We start from the raw sequence: 25,935 nt of genomic DNA on the forward strand, positions 1-25,935 counted from the left end.
ACTCATACTGATCAACAAAATATTTTATTGATATAAGGCTTTTATATCTCATTCTCAGTATGCTAAGGACATTACCTGGATATTAGACCACCTAAAGACTTTTAAACATTTATAGAAAGAACTCAAAAGGAACTATGCATCAATCTCCTTTCTTGTGTATGCGAAAAATCGTAGAGTACCCAAATAAATATTCTATAGATAGATGAGCATTTACGTGATAGAAAATATTCTACAATTTCGGGTCTCTATCTGTAGCTGTTTATTAAATTCCTAATACAATATTTTACCTCGTATTACCTTACCAGTATTTCGTTTTATACTTCGTAGATGTAATAGATTAATGAAATTATTGATTAAATGCCCAATGCAACCATTCTATCTACAAATCTACTGTTTCCACATATAACATAGATACACTTAAACTCACCAAATTAGAGTGTTATTCAGATAGAATTGTTTTAAAATTTTGACGTAGGCAGTTTTTAAGCTATCTAAAATAAGCATTTTCGAATTGAATATCTAAAATAAACATTTTCGTATCGTTTATAAACTCATGAATAGTATGTTAGGTTTTCAGATATGGTGCCTTTTAGAGGGCGAGTGAGTTTCCAGATCTCTATTAATCTTAAATAATTGTGAAGGCTTTCATTTTATGGAAAGTACTGTTTTCGTCTTGCATTGATTTGTTAAATTTTTCGGATTAAAATAAAATCATTTAAGAAATGCTCTGTGAAAATGGCAGCGAAATCGGTTAAGCCGTTCTGAGTTCTGTATTCTGTATTCAAAATTGTATGTGAGGGAGGTATCACATGCCTTTCGATTTCCCAAAAGTAATATCCTATTTTCACCACAGTGAAATGCTGCATGTTCTGGGCAAATTTTATCGAAATCGGTTCAGCCGTCTTGAGAATAATAGAGCGTATGGGAGATACCACACTTGCATGTTCTGTCAACATTTCCGCTAAATCGGTTTAGCCGTTTTCGAGTCTATAAGAAGTATACAAACAAACACACATACAACCAGTAAGGAAAGTAGTAAAGTCGGACGTGGCCGACTATATGATACCCTTCACCACTTTGGGTATATTCAACAGATGAATCCTAACAAACGTCGCATTTTTAAAGGACCAGTAAAATGAAATTGGATCCATAAATATGTCATTCTGCACCCGATACTAAATTTTTCATTTGGACAGATATAGAAGATATACCTTGACCTAATTCATTACGCTGTGCAAATGTTTTGTGCAAATCGAAAGATATATAGGGACGTAGGTGCACCATTAACATTAAATCGGACGAACATATATATGGGAGCTATGCCTAAATCTGAACCGATTCCCAATGAAACTTATCACACATCATTCTAGACCTAATTCATTACGCCGTGCAAATCGAAGGATATATATGGACTTTAGTGCACCATTTAAATTAAACCGGACGAAAATATATATGGGAGATATATTTTATGTGGTTATTTATACTCTTTCGAGTCGAGCTTGATGATCTAAGTTTTGCAATGAAAAGGAAAGCCAGGAGAAGAACCTACGTAACCACCATTATGCGACGCGTTTCGCCGTTGGTTAAGCGGCTCATCAGGCATATTGGGCTATGTGGCTTTACAAATGTCGTACGTTGATAACTTGTATTTATTCCGCCCTGATGCGAAACTTGCATATGCGAATTAAATTCAAATTTGTCAAAGTTCGACATTTTCTTCATTCTAGGAACAGTCCTTTTCAAAGCAGATTTTTGTTGTAGCGATGGATAATTAATCCACACACCTACAATTGCTTCCTGGTATACACATGTTTTTGCGCAACCGTTTTTGGAACTGTTGATGGCTCAGAACGTTAAGCGGTCGTGGCAACATTTGTGTTGCTCTGAGGACCTAGGTTCGAGCCCTAGCCGTGCTCGGCTGAAATTAATTTTTGTTATCTGAATTTTGCCTTGTAAGGGCAGTGATCATTTGAAAGTAATTTTAAGTGGTTATTTATACTCTTTAGAGTCGAGGTTTATGATCTAAGTTTTGCAATGAAAAGGAAAGCTAGGAGATATATATAAATCTGAATCGATTTTCACGAAACTTGACACACATCGTTCTAGACCAAATTCATTACGCTGTGCCAAATTTCGTGTAAATCGAAAGATATATAGGGACTTAGGTGCACCATTTACATTAAATTGGTCGAACATATATATAGGAGCTATATCTAAATCTGAACCTATTTTCAGGAAACTTAACACACATCATTCTAGACCTAATTCAGGATGATGTGTGTTAAGGTTTATTGAAATCAGTTCAGATTTAGATGTAGTTCCTATATATATTTTCGTCCCATTTTATTTAAATAGTGCACCGAAGAGTTTATGCTTATTCGATTTACGCAGAAGAGTTTATGCTTATTCGATTTACGCAGAGTGAGATTTTTTTTAATTTTATTTAAGTAGAGCACCGAGGAGCCTATGTTTTTTCCATATTTACGAAATTTGGCAGGGGGTATGAGATTTAGTCTAGAATGCTTTGTGTTAAGTTTGAAATCGGTTCAGATTTAAATATAGCTCCTATATATACTTTAGTCTTATTTATTGTAAACGATGCACCATCTATCCTGTTCAATTTGCACGATATTTTGTTTTGCATATTGAATTGAGTCTATGAGAATGACATGTATTAAGTTTTTGTGGATGAGTATATTATTCTTACTTCTTCAATTAAGGTTTACTGTAAGTAGATGGTTCTATTTGAATTTGGTCGTGTTTAACAAACCACAGTGTACACTGCTGTGTTGTTTGGAGCTAATGTACATAAACTCATTTTTCATAACCTGAGACAGTCTTATAGACGTATACTGAAACATGTCGAACTATTTCTTAAAAATTTCTTTGTAGCAATGAACACTTGCCTTGGTAGAAATGTCCAAGTATGCCTCAATCTCACGGTATGTCACATGACGATCTTGCTTTATCAGTTCAAGTATGACTTCTAAAAGTTTTATAAAAATAGAAGGCCCTTAGGTATTTTATGATACCTAGATAAAAAGATGTTTACTATCTATATTGGACCTCTATTCATAAAGATAACATAAAATAAGACTTAGAAATATTAAATGTGTTTTAGAGGTATTAGGAGCCATCTAAAATAAGAAGAGGTTTTTTTTCTACAGACAAGAGTTCTTCTAGATTCCCTTCATAGCTACAAAACTTTATATATATATATATATATATATATATATATACATATATTATAAATTCAAGCATTATATTTAATCAAGGGGTCTGTGTGTTTCTCCATATAGGATAACTTTTTGACTTTACACAGAAGGCCTTTCAGTGGTCATAGATACTTTAATTTCAATTTCCCCTATTTTGAGGTCATAGCAGATCAATATAATAAAACCACCTAGAAGTTATATGCATATAGAAATTATCCTAGATGAAATTTAAATATTATTCAGTGTTTAAGGTGTATTCTATAGCCACAAGGCCTTTAAGAGTCCAGTGTAGATAAAAAGTTTCCTAGTGAACTGATATTAATTGATAGCTACAAGGTAAAAGACATTCTAGAGTCTCTATAGATGCAAGGTCTCCTATAAATGGAAGACCTATTCTATAGTGAGGAAGTATTCCATAAGCAAAAACCATTCTACTGATCATATATATAAAGTATGTCTTCTGGACGTGGCCTATAATCAGACCACTTTAGATAGTGAAACTATTTTAAAGGTGCTGTCTAGAGTTCCTTTTTAAGCTCAATCAAATAAAGCAAGGCAAGGTCTATATGCCGGCAAAAGTCACACCACAAAATACTGACCAGTAAGCTCCTAGGGTGTATTACATTATGCGTTATTACAAAATGAACGAAACGGATGAATAGGCAATTTTATACCAACCCAGGCTTTCGTGACAATTAGACTCTCATATTCCAAAACCGAGCATAAAAAACTTCTCAGAGAACAGAACACTGCGAAGCTCTACTAGAACAATAAGAACTTCCCATGGAAATATAAGACCCAACTTAGTACAATTTCAATTAAAACCTACATCCTTCAGTGTAGGATCTCAGACGACAAAAATAGGTAACGCCTAGTTGAAAGTACGAGGCGAAGTGAAACAGATAACCTATCAATCAGAACTAGGAAACCTTTGAAGAACCAAACATTTCTACATATACGGAAAGCTCTGTATACGTGCAATACTGCAAGAACTACCCTACAAATACTACGGAAACCATTCCTCCATGATTTGGTTAATAATGGACTAATGATATTGTACTGTACAAAGCAGCCTATCAATGCTTGTACCATCGAAGAAGACACACATTTTGTGTTGCGGAACCTATCTAAAACGAATGTTTTTATATGGTTTGGCTCATAGTCGGAAAGTCTTCCCTAGGAAAAATTCAGAAGGATTGTGCTATTCTTGCGATATGTATCGGAAATATTTGCTTGGCCAATCTGGAACATCGGAATCCGAAAATTCCAACGGTGTTAGAAAGAGGACATGTCTGGCTCTCGTATGAACTAGGATTATTGACTTCGCTCTAAAATTAACAAAATAACGGACCTTTGAAAAAATATTTTTGGAAAATCGCCGATTTTTGACCAAAAACCAAGTTAGAAAATAAGGAAGATATTCACCGGTTGGCTTTATCCTAGTTCATACGATAGCTATACACTCACAGAGAAACGTGTAAAAATTTGAAATCGATTGGGTTATTAGTTTTTGAGTTATCGTGATCGCCATTCGCAAAAGAGAAAAACGTGTTTAAAGTTTGAGAAGCCCTATAGCCGTCACTTGATGCTGACACAATAAATCGTCTATATCTTCAAGAGTTCTTGAGGTTTTCACTGGAAATTTTGTAGGGACATTCTTGAATTAATAAGGTTCGAAATAAATCAAAAAATTTTTTGACGCCGAGAATGAGGGGCTCCCCTTAAAATCGCTGGAAAACATATATGAGAGCTATATCTAAATCTGAACTGATTTTCACTTATCCTAACACATATCATTCTAGACTTAATTCAGTACGCCATTTAAATTAAATCGGACGAAACATTTTCCCAATTTCAATAGAGTTCGTCCTTGAGCCAAGTAAATGAGCTGTGTCAATTTTCATCCGATTCGGATCAATAATGGGACCTGTACTTTTTTATACCCTTCACCACACTGTGGTACAGGGTATTATGTCTTTGTGCATATGTTTGTAACAGGCAAAAGGAAACGAGATGATGTGTGTAAAATTTCATAAAAATCGGTCCAGATTTAGATATAGCTCCCATATATAGTTTCGTCCGATTTCATGTAAATGGTGCCCCAAAGTCCCTATATATCTTTCGATTTGCACGAAATTTGGTACAATGTACTGAATTGGGACTAGAGTGATGTCTGCCAAGTTTCGAGAAAATCGGTCCAGATTTAGATATAGCTCCCATATATAGTTCCGTCCGATTTCATGTAAATTGTGCACCAAAGTCCCTATGTATATTTCGATTTGCACGAAATTTGGCATAACGTACTGAATTGAGCCTAGAATGATGTGTGCAAAGTTTCGAGAAAATAATTTCAGATTTAGATATAGCTCCCATATATATTTTCGTCCGATTTAATATAAATGATGTACCAAAGTCCCTATATATCTTGCGATCTGCACGAAATTTGGTATAACGTACTGAATTGGGCCTAGAGTGATGTCTGCCAAGTTTCGATAAAATCGGTCAAGATTTATTTATAGCTCCCATATATAGTTTCGTCCGATTTCATGTAAATGGTGCACCAATGTCCCTATATATCTTTCGATTTGCACGAAATTTGGCATAACGTACTGAATTGAGCACAAAATTATGTCTGGTATGTTTCGTGAAAATCGGTCCAGATTTAGATATAGCTCCATATATAGTTCCGTCCGATTTCATGTAAATGGTGCACCAATGTCCCTATATATCTTTCGATTTGCACGAAATTTGGCATAACGTGCTGAATTGAGCATAAAATTATGTCTGGTATGTTTCGTGAAAATTGGTCCAGATTTAGATATAGCTCCCATATATAGTTTCGTCCGATTTTATGTAAATTGTGCACCAAAGTCCCTATATATCTTTCGATTTGCACGAAATTTGACATAACGTACTGAATTGAGCCTAGAGTGAGTTCTGCCAAGTTTTGTGAAAATCGGTCCAGATTAAGATATAGCTCCCATATATAGTTTCGTCCGATTTCATGTAAATTGTGCACCAAATCTCTATATATCTTTCGATTTGCACGAAATTTGACATAACGTACTGAATTGAGCCTAGAATGATATCTGCCAAGTTTCGAGAAAATCGGTCCAGATTTAGATATAGCTCCCATATATAGTTTCGTCCGATTTCTTGTAAATGGTGCACCAAAGTCCCTATATATCTTTCGATTTGCACTAAATTTGGCATTACGTACTGAATTGAGCCTAGAATTATGTCTGCCAAGTTTCGAGGAAATCGGTATAGATTTATATATAGCTCCCTTATATTATAGATTGATTTTAAGTAATTGACGCACCAAGGAACAAATGTATATCTGATAGGAACAAAACGTACTGAAATTAGTATAACCTAACCTGTACCAAGTTTCGTTGAAATAGGTTCATTTTAGCATCCATATATAAGTAAATTGTGCATCAAACTCCTCATATTTGTTAGATTGACATCAAATTTTGCACAACGTACAAAATTGAGCATAGAATAACGTAGTTGGGTTTTCTAGAAGTACAGACATAGTCCAATGGATTAACTATTGATATTTTTTTTGTGCTATTCTTGCGATATGTATCGGAAATATTTGCTTGGCCAATCTGGAACATCGGAATCCGAAAATTCCAACGGTGTTAGAAAGAGGACATGTCTGGCTCTCGTATGAACTATTATTGACTTCGCTCTAAAATTAACAAAATAACGGACCTTTGAAAAAATATTTTTGGAAAATCGCCGATTTTTGACCAAAAACCAAGTTAGAAAATAAGGAAGATATTCACCGGTTGGCTTTATCCTAGTTCATACGATAGCTATACACTCACAGAGAAACGTGTAAAAATTTGAAATCGATTGGGTTATTAGTTTTTGAGTTATCGTGATCGCCATTCGCAAAAGAGAAAAACGTGTTTAAAGTTTGAGAAGCCCTATAGCCGTCACTTGATGCTGACACAATAAATCGTCTATATCTTCAAGAGTTCTTGAGGTTTTCACTGGAAATTTTGTAGGGACATTCTTGAATTAATAAGATTCGAAATAAATCAAAAAATTTTTTGACGCCGAGAATAGGGGCTCCCCTTAAAATCGCTGGAAAACATATATGAGAGCTATATCTAAATCTGAACTGATTTTCACTTATCCTAACACATATCATTCTAGACTTAATTCAGTACGCCATTTAAATTAAATCGGACGAAACATTTTCCCAATTTCAATAGAGTTCGTCCTTGAGCCAAGTAAATGAGCTGTGTCAATTTTCATCCGATTCGGATCAATAATGGGACCTGTACTTTTTTATACCCTTCACCACACTGTGGTACAGGGTATTATGTCTTTGTGCATATGTTTGTAACAGGCAAAAGGAAACGAGATGATGTGTGTAAAATTTCATAAAAATCGGTCCAGATTTAGATATAGCTCCCATATATAGTTTCGTCCGATTTCATGTAAATGGTGCCCCAAAGTCCCTATATATCTTTCGATTTGCACGAAATTTGGTACAATGTACTGAATTGGGACTAGAGTGATGTCTGCCAAGTTTCGAGAAAATCGGTCCAGATTTAGATATAGCTCCCATATATAGTTCCGTCCGATTTCATGTAAATTGTGCACCAAAGTCCCTATGTATATTTCGATTTGCACGAAATTTGGCATAACGTACTGAATTGAGCCTAGAATGATGTGTGCAAAGTTTCGAGAAAATAATTTCAGATTTAGATATAGCTCCCATATATATTTTCGTCCGATTTAATATAAATGATGTACCAAAGTCCCTATACATCTTGCGATCTGCACGAAATTTGGTATAACGTACTGAATTGGGCCTAGAGTGATGTCTGCCAAGTTTCGATAAAATCGGTCAAGATTTATTTATAGCTCCCATATATAGTTTCGTCCGATTTCATGTAAATGGTGCACCAATGTCCCTATATATCTTTCGATTTGCACGAAATTTGGCATAACGTACTGAATTGAGCACAAAATTATGTCTGGTATGTTTCGTGAAAATCGGTCCAGATTTAGATATAGCTCCATATATAGTTCCGTCCGATTTCATGTAAATGGTGCACCAATGTCCCTATATATCTTTCGATTTGCACGAAATTTGGCATAACGTGCTGAATTGAGCATAAAATTATGTCTGGTATGTTTCGTGAAAATTGGTCCAGATTTAGATATAGCTCCCATATATAGTTTCGTCCGATTTTATGTAAATTGTGCACCAAAGTCCCTATATATCTTTCGATTTGCACGAAATTTGACATAACGTACTGAATTGAGCCTAGAGTGAGTTCTGCCAAGTTTTGTGAAAATCGGTCCAGATTAAGATATAGCTCCCATATATAGTTTCGTCCGATTTCATGTAAATTGTGCACCAAATCTCTATATATCTTTCGATTTGCACGAAATTTGACATAACGTACTGAATTGAGCCTAGAATGATATCTGCCAAGTTTCGAGAAAATCGGTCCAGATTTAGATATAGCTCCCATATATAGTTTCGTCCGATTTCTTGTAAATGGTGCACCAAAGTCCCTATATATCTTTCGATTTGCACTAAATTTGGCATTACGTACTGAATTGAGCCTAGAATTATGTCTGCCAAGTTTCGAGGAAATCGGTATAGATTTATATATAGCTCCCTTATATTATAGATTGATTTTAAGTAATTGACGCACCAAGGAACAAATATATATCTGATAGGAACAAAACGTACTGAAATTAGTATAACCTAACCTGTACCAAGTTTCGTTGAAATAGGTTCATTTTAGCATCCATATATAAGTAAATTGTGCATCAAACTCCTCATATTTGTTAGATTGACATCAAATTTTGCACAACGTACAAAATTGAGCATAGAATAACGTAGTTGGGTTTTCTAGAAGTACAGACATAGTCCAATGGATTAACTATTGATATTTTTTTGAAGTCGATTTACATACTTTTGTCCCATTGTAAGAAACGAATGACATGTTTATGGATAGATCTAGGTCGTTTCACATTTAGATAAATATCACATATTTTATTTCATACAATTTCATGATAATAGTCCTGTTTAATATACCCATAGTGGTGAAGGGTATCATATAGTCGGCCCCGCCCGACTTTACTACTTTTCTTACTGGTTTACAATTTAACATGGACAGACATGGCATCGGATACGCATGAATCGACTCGGAAAGTGATTCTGTACATATTCTCAAAAGGAATCATGTGTCAATCTCGTTTCCGTTTGCCTGTGGTATGGTGAAGGGTATAAAAAGGGTGTTGTTGTATGAGGACTACCCCTAAAAGGATGGCGAATATTAATTATTTTTGGGAGGGAACCTCAAAATACCGAAAATTGGGGTTACCCTATATGGGGACTATACCTAAACGTGGACTGATATAACCCATCTTCGAATTCTACCTGCCTGCCCATACTATGGTAGACGGTATTAAAATATATTTCGCATTTGTGATCAAAATGATATGAAATTAGTCACGGATCATTTATTCGGGCCAAGGACGATCCCAGCTCCCATATATTGAATTGTCCTATATCCGCAAAAAAGCTAAGTATAGATCGAGGTGTGTGAAGTGTTGTTGAAATTGGTTCAGATTTATATATAGTTTCCATATATGTTTTAGTCCGAGTTTATGTAAATAGTGGACCAAAAGCCAAAGCCGATCGAAACGAAAATGTGTATCGTAATAAATTAAGTCCAGAATGAAATCTGCTAATTTTTGTAGAAATCATATACATAAATTTTGTACATCGTGTATTCCCTAGTGACATACCATTGTGCATAAATTGTAAAATGACATGTTTATGCATTGATTGAAGACGATTGGAACCTAGTTTGTTGTAGTTTCCTTACAGGCTTTAAATATGTTTTATGTTCACAAAAATTATTTGTAAAAAGTCTGTTTTAAATTGTTCGGAAACCCTTGTTTTCTCCCTCATTTAAAATCTCCATTGTTACTTTTGTTTGTTAGTACTTAATGTTACTTTGCAACAAAACAAAAAAATAAAATTTAGGTACTTTCATTCACATTCGTCTCCATTTGTTCTGATGATGCCATCAGCTCTTTGATGACATTTCATCATTTATAATGACAGCTTTAGTTCCACATCACAACAAACCAAGCAAACAGGTCACAATAGTAGAAAAAGTATTTTCTTTTCTTCTTCTTCCTCGTATTACCTTTTTAAAATTTCAAAAGTAATTCACAAAGAAAATCATCATCGTCAACGTCAATGCTGTTTGCTCGTAAATGTTAAATCTACAGGAAAAATGAAATTTCATAAAAGATGAATTTTACGTTCCACACACAAACACACACACTCCCACACTAAAAAGTTCCATGGAAAAAATGTCGGTTAGTTTGGAGTCTACAGAATTTTTGGGGGGATGATTTCATTTGACAATGTTGAAGAAACGGTATAAAAAATAAAACGTTTTTAAAGTTTTGTAAACAGGTTTAAGAAAATGGGGTATTGGATTTGAAATTGTTGATCATTTAAATTGTGTGAATGGGTAGGTTTGAGTTTACTAAGAATATTCTTAGTAGAGGTTTAGAAGGAGGTCTTTATGATTATCACATATATCAGAAAATACATGGGAAGAGTTAGTATTATTTTGAATAAATTCATTTCTGTGGTACTCTTGTTATGCTGTGATTTATCCTCTTTGAATTTCCAAATATTTGTAATAGAATTTCCTTGAATTTCAAAACCACAAAAAAATTCTATATAAAAAATGTTATGTGTACACAATTTGAATATTTTGCTTAACATCGCCATTAAGTTACATGTTGACATTTCATAAATATTTTATATGGAAATTATTTTTAATGTCCTCCCTTTACGCTGAGTAATTTCAACCTTTAATAGACCTCTATTAAAATTTATTACCGCAATTGACTCATAACCAAGCACAGTTGGGCGAGAATGTAAAAAAGAAATGTTGGATGAATAATATTCATTTAGGGATTTCTGTAAATGAAAACATTTTTCTATGGAAAATCAAATGAATGGAGATCAATATTAATAAGGAAAGGATAACATTCTGACGGGGCCGATCCTACACTACCCTGTGTATATAGAAGATATACATATCAGATTTTTAGTAATAGTAATATGTACCAATTTAAGCCAATCTGTATATATGTATGTATATAATATCCTGATATTAAGCAGAACGAAATTGAATATGTGATATATATATATATTGTAGTAGAATAGAATAAGGAACCCAGCTATTGTGAATAATAACCGAATTAGTTTGTAGAGAATACCAAATACTTACGATCATTTAAATAACCGCTTATGTATACTAGATTTAAGAACAATGGATGATGAAATAAAGAAAGGACGCCATTCTGTATTGAGCGACCGAAAAGACAACATCATCAGGTGTGCGCGGATCCACAAAGCCGAGGAAAAAAAGGAAAAGTACAGTAGTGGAAAAGTGCAAAAAGAAATTAAACTTTTTGAAAGGAAAAAACTGAAGTGAAGAAATTGATTAAATAAAAAAAGAAAGAAAAACTGAAGAACTGAAGAAAAATATAAATAAAACATAAAAATAGTGATTTTTGCGAAGTGGTGGCTGGAAAACGCTAAACAAAAAGACAGCAAAAATGGTGCGCGAGCAGCTAATGAAGGAGTTGCAGCAGTTGGGAATTGATTTCCCCGAAACGGCGTCAGTGACGCAGCTAAGAGACTTGTTGAAGGAGGTGGTTGGAGCGGCAAGATCACCACAGGCCGACATAGAAAAAGGCACGCCAGAGCAGACAGAAAAAACGGTTGAAGGCGAAGCAGAGGAAAGGCAGATAAAGCTTCTCGAAACAAGGCTAAGAATGCTGAAGCTAGAAAAGGAGATAAATGAAATGGAAGCGCAGAGAGCTGGAAAGAGAAGCATGTCCAATTTTGCAGATATTGAAGGGGCGTTGCCAAAGTTTAACGGAGATGATGAGTATGGCATAGAAAAATGGGTAACGGAATTTGAGAAGGTTACAAAGGTGGTTGGCTGCGCAGAGGCAGAGAAGTTTTTGTATGCACGCCGCATGATGGCGGGAAGCGCAGCGTTATTTCTGAGAAATACGAAATCGGACGACTGGCAAGGGCTGAAAAATGAAATGATTGCCGAATTTAAAAAAGCTGTCGGTGCAAAGACCATTTTAAAAAAATTGGACAGCAGAAAGTGGAGCAGAGGCAAGGAAAGCCTGCACCGGTACGTCCTGGTAATGCAGGAAATAGCGGAGGACGCTCCCATAAGCGAGTGTGAGCTGGTGGAGTATATCATAGAAGGACTCCAAGAGAAAACGATGGCGGCAACAATATTCCTCAATGTAGACACGGTAGCCGGCTTTAAGAAATTAATCCCAAAATATGAGAAATTGGTGGAGGAAAGAAGCCAGAGGCAGACAAAAAGCGGTTTTGAAATGAAGACGTTGGCTGAGTTGAGGTGCTATAATTGCCAGGAGTTTGGGCATTATGCAACCAGTTGCCCGAAGGAGAAGCGGCCGTTGGGATCGTGTTTTAAGTGTGGCAGAATGGGCCATTTAAGAATGCATTGCCCTTTAAGAACAGTAGCAGCAGTACAGGAGGAGGAGCTGAGCTGGAACACAAAGGTAAGAGTAGCTTTGGGTCGCGAAACGTCTGGTTCTGATTTTTATTTTGTTTCTTCCCTAATCGACACTGGTAGCCCTTGTAGTTTCATAAACAAGGCAGTAATACAATCGTTGAGCCCCAATTTGATTTTGAAGGAAGAAAGAAATTTGAGGTTTAAAGGCGTGGACGGTAGATGGCTGAGGACATTTGGACAGATAGCAGCAGTAGTGGAGTTAAAAAATAAAAGAAGAAAAATGAATTTTTATGTTTTAAATGATAATGCCCCTTGTTCCTTATTGCTTGGGAGAGATTTTTTGAATTTGTTTTCTATTGTTTTAAGTATAAGAAGTGAGGGACCGGATCCCAATGAATTTGTTATTAATTCCGGAAATAAAATTAATTTATTTTTGTATACGGATACACAAAAGAAAGAGCCGTTTAAAATAAAAAATGAAACCAATTTAAATTTGTGTGGTGTTCTTGTGGAAATTAAGGAAGGTGAGGAAAATGGGGAGGTAAAACACCGACAGGCTATATGTGGTATTAACGAAATGAAGGAGGATGAAATTAGTCATATACAGGGGATAAGTAACATCGAAATAGAAGATGACAAAGAAAGCTGGGATATTAATCCATCTTTAGAACTACAGGATAAGAAGGCAATCCAGAGTTTGATTCAAGAGAATTATTTTGAGAAATTTAATGTGAACCCGAAGACATCAGGGTTCAAAGCGTCAATTTTGGTGAATTCTGGAAACGTCCCATACTGCTCACCGAGAAGGTTGTCGTTTGCCGAGAAGCAGCAAGTTAATAGTATCATAGCGGATCTATTAAATAAGGGAATTATTCGACCCAGTAGCTCGCCGTATGCTTCTCCAATTGTGTTGACCAAAAAGAAGAGTGGAGAAAGTAGAATGTGTATAGATTACAGGGCCTTAAATAAAATTATAGTGAGGGATAATTACCCCCTCCCGCTGATAGAGGATTGTTTAGAACATTTGGAGGGAAAATCATGGTTCACCATTATGGATTTGAAGTCAGGTTTTTATCAGGTCAAGCTGGATGAGGATTCGACAAAGTATACATCCTTTGTGGTCCCTAACGGACAATACGAATTTTTGAGGCTGCCTTTTGGGCTTAAAAATGGACCGGCTATATTTCAGCGGTTCATTGCCGGAATTTTTCAGGACTTTTTGGAGAAAAATGAAATGGTAATATATATGGATGATATTGTAATAGCCTCGAAAACACTAGAAGAACACATTATATTGTTAGAGAAGAGTTTGAGCAGATTAGCTACGTATGGGTTGAAGCTCAAAATTCAGAAATGTAAGTTCGCGTATACTAAGATAGAGTATTTAGGGTATAAGGTTTCAAGGAAAGGTATAGAACCATCTGATGCACATGTTGATTCAATTAAGCAGTATCCAATGCCGAAAAATGTGAGAGAGATGCAAGCATTTTTAGGTTTATGTTCATATTTTAGGAAATTCGTGAAGGGATTTTCTCTTATATCAAAACCTTTATATAAACTAACGAAAGAAGGAGCTAAGTATATAGTCACAGATGAATGCATTGAAGCTTTTGAGATCCTTAAGAAGCATTTAGCATCTAGTCCAATATTAGTGATATATAACCCGAGGAGGGAAACAGAGTTGCATTGTGATGCAAGCGCATCAGGCTTTGGGTCGATTCTAATGCAAAAGCAGGATGATGGACTATTTCACCCAGTATCGTATTTCTCAAAGCGAACTACAGATCCAGAAACAAGGTATCATAGCTTTGAATTGGAAACATTGGCAATAATTTATTCGTTGAGAAGGTTTAGAGTATATTTGGAAGGAATATGCTTCAAAATTGTGACAGATTGTAATTCACTCGCACTAACGTTGGCTAAGAGAAACATTAATAGTCGAATCGCAAGATGGGCGTTAGAATTAGAAAATTATAATTATTCAATTGTTCATAGGCCAGGAGTGAAAATGGGTCACGTGGATGCATTGTCTAGGATTGATCAAAACAATAACGTAGTAGCAACGATAGAGGCAGAGGATATAGATTTTCAATTGTGCGCAGCCCAGGCTAGAGACAAGGAAATAGCAGATTTAAAGGTAAAGCTAGAGAGAGGGATGGTGAGTGGGTATGATATGGTAAATGGTGTGGTATATAAAAAAGTTAATGATGATATACGATTTTTCGTTCCGAAGCAAATGGAAAACGAGGTAATTAGAAATATACACGAGAAGTTAGGTCATCTAGGAGTGGATAAATGCTATTTAAAAATGAAAGATCATTACTGGTTTCCTGAAATGAAGCAAAAAATAGACAAGTATAGGAAAAATTGCCTGAAGTGCATCATGTACTCTGCTCCTCAAAAGCCTAACGCGAGAACACTACACAGTATACCAAAGGAGCCAAGACCTTTCCATACAATCCATTTAGATCATTTGGGTCCATTACCATCGCTTCAATCAAAAAGAAAACACATCCTGGTCATTATTGACGCATTTACGAAGTTTGTTAGATTGTACCCGGTTCTCACGACGAGCACTAAAGAAGTCAATGCGGCATTATCAAAGTATTTTGACTACTATAGTAGACCAGTTAGATGCATTACGGATAGAGGAAGCTGTTTCACCTCGAAGGAGTTTTCTGACTTTTTAAGAGACAAAAATATAGATCATGTGAAAGTAGCAGTGCACTCGCCTCAGGCGAATGGACAGGTTGAAAGAGTGAACAGAACGTTAACAGGGATGTTAGCTAAATTAAGCGAGCCTGTAGCACATGCTGATTGGGTGAAGCAATTGAGTAAAATAGAGTTCGCTTTCAACAATACTACAAACAGGTCTATTGGAGATACTCCAAGTAGAGTTTTGTTTGGGGTTAACCAAAGAGGTGAAGTGGTGGACAAGCTATCCGAATACCTAGAGGAGAAATTTTTGGACCCCGGGGGGGGGGGTATTGAGGAAATAAGAGAGAAAGCAGAGGCTGCTATTACAAAGACACAAAAGTATAACGAACAAAAGTCCATGGAAAAGGGTTATAGAGTCAGCTCGTTCAAAATAGGAGATTTCGTAGTAATAAAGAATGTAGACACAACAATAGGAGTTAACAAAAAGCTTTTGCCAAAATTTAAGGGTCCTTACGTCATAACCAAGGTGCTACCAAATGATAGATACGTAGTCAAGGACATCGAAAATTGTCAGATCACCCAAATTCCTTATGATGGAGTGATCGAAGCTTGTAACATAAGATTGTGGAAGACGGATGAACCGGATGAAAGCACCCAGAGCTGCTCTGACCCACATTGTACATAGTGTATATATATTAGCTTAAGTAGTTTAAGTTTTAACATACTCATATCAAATATATTAATCCCTAGTATAAGTAATTTAACCCCAAGTGACCAGGGCGGTCACTATTGTCAGGTCGGCCGAGTTGTAGTAGAATAGAATAAGGAACCCAGCTATTGTGAATAATAACCGAATTAGTTTGTAGAGAATACCAAATACTTACGATCATTTAAATAACCGCTTATGTATACTAGATTTAAGAACAATGGATGATGAAATAAAGAAAGGACGCCATTCTGTATTGAGCGACCGAAAAGACAACAATATATATATATATATATATATATCGTTGGCTAAAATGCAAAAAGGCGTAACTAATAAAAAATTGAAAATTGACTTTTTGAATGAATATTGTGAATGTCAATAAACTACATGTTTTGACAAAGTTTTACACGTCTGCGGTCAAAAAAGGAGCTTCTATTAACAAAAAACAAAAAGACGTAACTACAAGTGAGTTTATTTGATAAATGCAAAAAGGCGTAACTAACAAAAAAATTCACGTTTTTTACTTAATTGTTATGACTGTCATTAAACTAAATAACTAAATTTGTTAAAATCCAAACTGTACCAAATCTAGTGCCGTTTAGTACTATTGGTACACATAAATACGAGTTTCCAAAGATGTCTCTATGGCTCAATCTTATCACTAGAAATCTTAATTCCAAATTTCAGGTTTTCAGTTTTATCCTTTCAAGCAAAAGTACCAATAAGTACGAATTTCATAATCTACCTCAGTCCTACACTCCAACAGTCATTTAACTCCAAATTTGAAGACTTCAGCTCTATCTGTTCACCTAAATCCAACTTGCACCAAATTTAGTACCATTTAATATTTAAGTACGATTTTTTAAAGCTAATTTCGATTATCAAGTTTCCATCTGAATGTAAATAATACCCAATTTAGTGCCATTTTACACTTTTTATACACATAAGTACTATTTCCGTACATCAACACCACTTCCCAAATTCCATTTAAAATGTCAAGATTCTAGCTATATATGTTCAATATATATACAATTGGAACTAAATTTAGTACCTTTAGTACACTTATAGGTCGAATTTCCAAAAAACCTTTTGCGCATCTTTCTAACTTACCATCAGTGACCCACATTCCAAATTTCAGAGGGTAACATATTTGGTACATTTTAGTACTTTTCGTACCCTTCTAGTTCGAATTTTCAAAAACCTTATCTCACACACAGTAGTACGAATTTCCAAAACCTCCTACTTACCCCAAACCTACAACTCCACAGTGATCCTAAACCCACGTTTAAGGATTAAAACTCTATCGGTTCACTCGCAATTCAAATTATACCAAATTTAGTACACAGTAGTATGAATTTCCAAAACCTCCTACTTACCCCAAATCGTCACCCCACAGTGATCCTAAATCCAAGTTTCAGGATTCCAATTCTATCGGTTAGCCCTCAATTCAAATTGTACCAAATTGAGTACATAGTAGTACCAATTTCCAAAACTTCCTACCTACCAATCCTACACCCCCACAGTGATCCCAAATCCATGTTTCAGGATTCCAACTTCATCGGTTCACCTACAATTCAAATTGTACGATATTTAGTACACAGTAGTACAAATTTCAAAAACTTCCTACCTACCCCAGTGACACTAAATGTTTCAGGGTTCCAACTCTATCGGTTCACCCACAATTCAAATTGTACTAAATTTAGTACACATTAGCAAAAATAATTAAAACATCCTACATATCTCGATCTACACCCCAACAGTGATCATGACTCCAAATTTCATGATTCTAGTTCTATTGGTTCGTATAAAATTCAAATTGTACCAAATTTAGTACCCATGAATATAAATTACTTAAACTAAGTCCTGACCCCAATCCTACACCCCTACAATGATCCTGGCAAATTTCATTGTTCGCGCTCTATCGGTTCACCCAAATCCAAATTGTACCAACTATACTACAATTTACTACTTTTCGTACACATGAGTAAAAAAAAAATCCAAAACTACGTACATATTCTAATCCTACACTTCGAGGGTAATGTTAATTTCAAATTTCAGGATTCCAGCTCGATTTGTGTCTCCAAATTAAATTTGTACCAAATATAGTACCATATAGTACTTTTCGTACACATGAGTAAACGCTTTCAAAACCATCTCTTCAAATAGACTCTACATCTCAACCCTAATTCGCATTCCAAATTTTTAGTTCTATCAATTCACATGCTACGAAATTGTACAAAATTAAGTACATTTTAGTACTTTTCGTATATTTTTAGTTTTAATTTCCAAAAACCCTTTGGTACATCTATCCTACACTCAGCGACCACCAATCCAAAATTCAGAGTTCTAACTCTACCGGTTCGCCAAATACAAATGTTATCACATTTAGTACTTTTTAGTACTTTTCGTACCGTTCCAGTACGAATTTCCAAAAACCCACAAAAAGATAGACGACCATGTATAAATAGACTCAGGAATACGTTATATGTATATCCTCAAAATAAGTGTCAGTGCGGGGGATGGTTTGGGTGGGTACAAACTGGCTGCATCCATATAGAATTGTATGTTGATCAAAATATATTATATATACTTTTTTGGCGGCTCCGACGAATACATCTAAGAGTTTCCAACGGAATCGCAAGTGTAATGTACACTCCATCCTATGGTGGAGGGTATAAGAAATAATAAATATTGATCTAGGTTCAGATATATCGTCCATATAACAGTACCTCTGGATTTTCGGTACTTTAAGGATTCTGTACACATTTTCGATCGATTTGGCTGCAACTTCGTGTATTGGGATCTCATTTTAAGGCTGCTATATAATATTATTTTCGGCCAGAACTTGAGATATTTGAATGCCCATATAACAGTACCGAATTTTTATTTCCAAGCTGCCAGAGAATGTTATTTTCTATTCACGCTTGAGGATTTTGAAGGTGATACTCCAATTTTCTAATTAATAATAAAATATGGTACAGGGTATTATGTCTTTATGCATATACATGTAACCGGAAAAAGGAAACGAGATAGAACTATGATTCCTATTTAGAATATCCATAGAAACCGTTCATTCGTCTGTCCATGTATTCTTGTGAACAAAGTAAAGGTCGCATTTATTATCCGATTTGGATGAAATTTAGCACATGTCACTTATTTTGTCCAAGGACGAACCCGGAGAACCCGGTTCAGATTTAGATATAACTCTCATATATAGTTTTGTACGATTTTATGTAAAAAGTGCACCAAACTCCAAAGGTTTGTCCGATTAGGGCAACATTTTGCACAGCGCACTGATTTAAGTCCAGTTTGATGTCTGTGAGTTTTTGTTGAAATCGGTTCAGATTTAGACTCCTATATATAGTTTCGTCCAAAAGATGCTATGTCTGTTATATCGAGAGTATATTGTAGATACACATTCCCCCACAAATATTATAGAGAGCTTTTATTATGCTTAGTTGTAAGTGGCGATAAGAATCTTAGCATCATCTTTATATACATCTCTTATATACGTCCGTCCAAAATTTGTCCTCTTCTTACCTATTTCCAACCCCACTATTCCACAAAGAAATATAATATTAACACATCAGAAATTTGTGATATGAATACATATATGTGTAACTATAAAAATCTTCTGCTGATGCCTTGCTTTTTCATACATCAATACAAGCTACCTCTACGATTCACTATCGTAACTTTAATAATTTTTCCTTTCTCTTCTTCTTAGTCTACATTTTTATTTTTATTGGATTTTAACACAACGAATAAGTTATCAATAATCGAACAAAAGACAAAAAACAAGAAAGGAGCAGAAAGGCAATGGAATGGAACATAACAATCGATTTAACGGAAAATTTTTATATACATTTTCGATGAAAAGATCTTCTAAAATATGTATGAATAGAACAATATGAGAAGGGGAAGAAAATCAAAAGATGAAGACGGCATGTCTTACCTGACGTTCTTAGACCAAAGTACAGAAGATAATAGTATTTCGCTTCGTAGTTCCTTCGTTTTTGTCGATAAAGGCAAAAAATAATCTAATAATTTATGGTGTTAACACACAAAGAGTGTAGAGCAACAATATTGGCAAATATTATAAATAATTGTAATTGCTTTGTGAGCTGAAAGGATGGCGGAGGATAAAAAGCTTTCAAAAGGATAGTTGAAGATTAAGTATGCAATATGGAATTACAAAAGAAATTATGGCAATGTCAATAAACTTTAATTTGATTGGCCGCCATTGTGTGAATGGGAGTTTTATGGGATGTTATTTATTTAATGACATTTTATAAGCCGAGGGTTTTCAAAAGTAAGAATATTTATTAAAGGGTCAATAATAGGTGTGGATTTTTTATACCCTACACAACTATGTTGTCAGGGTATTATAGCTTTGTGCAGCCCCAAGAGTTTGTAACGCCGCGAAATATTGGTCCTACACCCACCTTTTAGTATACCGATCATATCTCGACTAGCTGAGTCGATCTAGACATGTGTGTCCGTCCGTCCGTCTGCCCATTATAATTTGTAAACACGATACAGGCCACAGTTATGGACCAATCTTCACGAAATTTTGCATGTAGGACGGGTTCGGCCCAATGAAGACCCCTATTGTTTTTGGTAAAGATCGGTTAATATTTAGGGGATGAAATGGACCAAATACTTAATTTTTGTCGGTTTTTCTGGTCGCTCCAGAGGCCGCAATTATGGCCCAAACATCTCGAATTTTGGCATGGAGAAGGGGATTGGGCCAAAGTATAAGCATGCCTGTCTTGATAAAGATCGGTCAATATTTAGCGGGTCAAATGGACCCTAACTTTTGTGTGAAAAATTACAAAATTTGTATTCAATAGCGTATATATTTACTCCTGGAGGACATAGAGCCGAGAAGTTGAGAGTATATCCAAGAGGAGTGGTTGGCGTTTAAATTGATACCAATTATATAGTCGTAGGTACTCGGATGCGGGAGTTACACTTAAATATTTACAGGCGCTTACGTATTCAAATATTATTTAGTAACCTATTACCACACTGGAGGGCGGAAATATAGCTCTGATCGCTTTGAAATGTTGCATGAGGTTCCAGTTATGGTCAAGGACAACGCCTAAAATGTTAGGTGATGATCAGATAATAATTTTTCGGATGAAGTGGACCGAAAACTTTATTATTTGTACTTTTCGAGTCGAAAGCCGAACATCACAACACAACCCACGGTGAAGGGAATCTGGACAAGTAAGTAGAGGGGCTGTACTGATTATTAGTAACATTTGCTGACCTCTAACCAGTCAAAAGTGTGCAAATATCGCGAAATATTGCCCAATCTCAGAATATAGAACCGCAGAAAGTTAGATTTTCATGGAAGTTGTGTAGGGTATCGTATGGTCGGCCCTGTCCGACTATACTGCTCCGCTACCGGTTTTTAAAATATTTTTAAAGGGATTTTTATACCCTTCACCACACTGTGATACAGGGTATTATGTCTTTGTGCATATGTTTGTAAAAGGCAAAAGGAATCGAGATAGACCCATGGTTCCTTTTGAGAACATGCATAGAATCACTTTCTGAGTCGATTTACGCATGTCCGTCTGTCCGTCCGTCCGTCCGTGTATTTTTGTGAACAAAGTGCAGGTAGCATTTATGATCCAATTTGGGTGAAATTTGGCACAGTTCATTTATTTGGCCCAAGAACAAACCCTATTGAAATTGGAGAAAATCGGTTCAGATTTATATATAGCTCCCATCTATAATTTCGTCCGATTTTATGTAAAAGGTGTACCAAAGTCTCTATATATCTTTCGATTTGCACGAAATTTGGCACAACGTACGGACTTAAGTCTAGAGTGATGTGTGCTAAGTTTCCTGAAAATCGGTTCACATTTAGATATAGCTCCCATATATAGTTTCGTTCGATTTTAGGCAAATGGTGCACCAAAGTCTCTATATATTCTCGATTTGCACGAAAGTTTGCATAGTGTACTGAATTGAGTGTAGAATGACGTTTATCAAGTTTCGAGAAAATCAGGTCAGATTTAGATATAGCTCCCATATATAGTTTCGTCCGATTTTAGGTAAATGCTGTACCAAAGTCACTATATATCTTTGGATGTGCACGATATTTGGCACAACGTACGCACTTAAGTCTAGAGTGATGTGTGCTAAGTTTCCTGAAAATCGCTTCACATTTAGATATAGCTCCCGTATATAGTTTCGTCCGATTTTAGGCCAATGGTGCACCAAAGTCTCTATATATGTTTCGATTTGCACGAAAGTTTGCATAGTGTACTGAATTAAGTGTAGAATGACGTGTATCAAGTTTCGAGAAAATCGGGTCAGATTTACATATAGCTCCCATATATATTTTCGTCCGAATTAAAGTAAACGAGGCACCAAAGTCCCTATATATCTTTTGATTTGTAAGAAATTTGGCATATGTTACTGAATTAGGCCCAGAATTATGTATGCTAAGTTTCGTGAAAATCGGTTGAAGTTTAGATATAGCTCCCATATATAGTTTGTCCGATTTTATGTAATAGTGCACCAAAGTCTCTATCGATTTGCGCGAAAGTTTGTATAGTGTACTAAATTGAGTCTAGAATGGCGTGCGCCACGTTTCGAGAAGATCGGTCAGTCGAAATAGCTCCCATATATTTGTATATAGCTCCCATTCTCGATATATTTTCGTAAATCAATACCGAAAAATAATTTACAAAAAAGGTAAATGGAGCTTAAAAGTCCCTATATATCGGTGTTAGAAAGAGTACATACCGGTGTACTTTGAAAAAAATTTGAATATAGGTGTAGCTATACACTCACAGAATGATGTGTGCTAAGTTTCGTGAAAATCGGTTCAGATTTAGATATTTAAGTTCGTTCAATTTCATGTCAATGTTCTTTCGAAAATGCGACGTCTGTTAGAATACATATGTAGGATATACCCAAAGTGGTGAAGGGTATGACCAAGAATCAAGTTAAAAAATAAGGAAGATCTTCACAGATTGGCTTTATCCTAGTTCATATGATAGCTATACACTCACAGAGAAACGTGTAAAAATTTGCATATATAGTGACATTACCAGAATGATGTTACTGGTTTTTAAAGGGCCTTTTGGTGAAGGGTATCATATAGTCGGCTCAGTCCGACTTTACCTTACTGGTTTTTAAAAGGCCTTGTGGATTTTTTTTCAATATTTTTTTAAAACGCCAATAATAGGCTTGGATTTTTTTAAAATATTTTATAGAAATCTCTCATACCGTATACAATTAATTTCATTTAATTTAAATTGCACATACGTATATATTTCCATCAGAAAGAATTTATTAATAAAAGTTACTCATGCAGCCTTCCCCTCGGCCCTTCCTTCCGCTGACATAATTCCATATATTCCGAACATATAAAACCAACATGGAAATTGAAGTTGTCTTAACGATTTTTGTTTGGTACACGTTAAAACATCTGTGGCCAATATTCATTCATGTTAAAATGCAGTTCATTCAGAGGATATCAGAAACACAACAACACAACATTCATCCACGCAAACACACACTCACACATCCACATGTGTGTGTGTGTGTTTGTTTACATATATATATGTGGGCTTTATATCTATTTACATGTTAAAATTCTGTAATCCTTGTTTATGTTCATTTATTCAGCCATTCATTGAGTCCCTCAGCCAGTCAGCCAGCCAGCCATTCAAGTCTTTGCAACAAGTGATGGCAGTGGCAGCATTGGTGGCTTCTGTTGCCTCAGATGATGACGATGTTGATGATGATGACATTGATGCTGTAGCTGTTGCTGCTGGAAACTAGTGCAACAAACACCACTTATAAATGCCTTGACACACAACTTTCACTTATGTGCTGATATTGTTGGTGCTGTTGTTGTTGTTTTACTACTTGAAAGTCCATGTATATTCTACCACGACCACTTTGTTTCAGGATCACAAGTGAATACACATACCCATACATACATCAGTATACTAACAACCATACCAGTTCATAAAATATTCTCCATGATGTATGAATATCAGTGAACTTTTTTGTTGTTGTAATATTGTTTTTTTACTTGAATACCTGTTTGCAGATACATATTTGTTTGTTTAAGGTTAACTTTTACGAGGCACCCTACACCAGGGCATAGAGGAAGTCTTAACAAGTGAAAAATCGTTAAGTTCGGCCGGGTCGAACTTTGCATACCCTCCACCATAGATATACTGACAGGTACTAGAAATGAAAATATAGGTAACATACCAAGAAGTGGATCTATACCGATATTTCTAAAAACGGAATATGTAAACCATAATACAAATTTCAGCAAATGTTAATGGATAATTGTAACCTCCGTTTTATGGTTAATAAGGATACATACACGTTAACACGGTGAAAATGTGCCTCATTGAAATATTGGTTCTAGATCCCATGTTACTTTGGACCAAATCCGTTTCAGAAAATTTAGACTTCATCCAAACTTTGCCCACTTTATTATTTTTTCCAAACTTAGTTCAAATTCAAAGATGGGGAATATCGATCCACACCCTCTGGAATCTCCTCACAGGGGCTAGGTCTAAATGCGGGATATAAATCATTATCGAACCTTACGTGCTACTTTTTATACCCTCACCACACTGTGGTACAGGGTATTATGTCTTTGTGCATATGTTTGTAACAGACAAAAGGAAACGAGATAGCCGCATGGTTCCTTTTGAAAATATGCATAGAATCACTTTTTAAACCGGCTTATGCATGTTCGTCCGTCCATCCGTCTGTTCGTCTGTCAGGCCATGTTAAATTGTAAACATTTATGATTCGAATTGGATGAAATTATGCACAGCTTACTCATTTGGCCCAAGGACGAACTCTATTGAAATTGGGAAAAATCGGTTCAGATTTAGGTATAGCTCCAATATATATTTTTGTCCGATTTCAGGTTGCACTAAAGTCCCTATATATCTTTGGATTTGCACGAAATTTGGCATATCTTACTGAATTAGGCCTAAAGTGATGTGTACTAAGTTTCGTGAAAATCGGTTCAGATTTAGATATAGCTCCCATATATTTTTTCGTCCGATTTAAGGTAAGTACTGCACAAAAGTCACTATATATTCTTCGATTTGCACGAAATTTGGCATAACATACTATATTAAGTCTATAGTGATGTGTGTTAATTTTCGTGAAAATCTGTTCAGATTTAGATATACCTCCCATATACAGTTTCGTCCGATTTAATGTAAATGGTGCACCAAAGTCTCTATATATCTTTCGATTTTCACGAAATTTGGCATAGCGCACTGAATTAAGTCTAGAACGATGTGTGTTAAATTTCGTGAAAATCAGTTCAGATTTAGATATAGCTCCCATATATATTTTTGGCCGATTTGAGGTAAATGGTGCCCCAAAGTCCCTAAATATCTTTCGATTTGCACGAAATTTTGAACAGCGTACTGAATTCAGCGTAGAATGATGTGTGTTAAGTTTCGTGAAAATCGGTTCAGATATAGATATAGCTCCCATATATAATTTTCTCCGATTTTATGTATATGGTGCACCAGAGTCCATATATATTTTTCGATTTGCACGAAATTTGGCATAGCATACTATATTTAGTCTATAGTGATTTGTATTAAGTTTCGTAAAAATCGGTTCAGATTTAAATATAGCTCCCATATATAGTTTCGTCCGATTTAATATAAATGGTGCACCAAAGTCTCTATATATCTTTCGATTTTTACGAAATTTGGCACAGCATACTTGATTAAGTCTAGAATGATGTGTGCTA

This window comes from Musca vetustissima, unplaced genomic scaffold (genome assembly GCF_032173495.1).
Source record: "Musca vetustissima isolate MV318-11 ecotype Yass unplaced genomic scaffold, APGP_CSIRO_Mvet_v1 utg4710, whole genome shotgun sequence".
NCBI lineage: Eukaryota > Metazoa > Arthropoda > Insecta > Diptera > Muscidae > Musca > Musca vetustissima.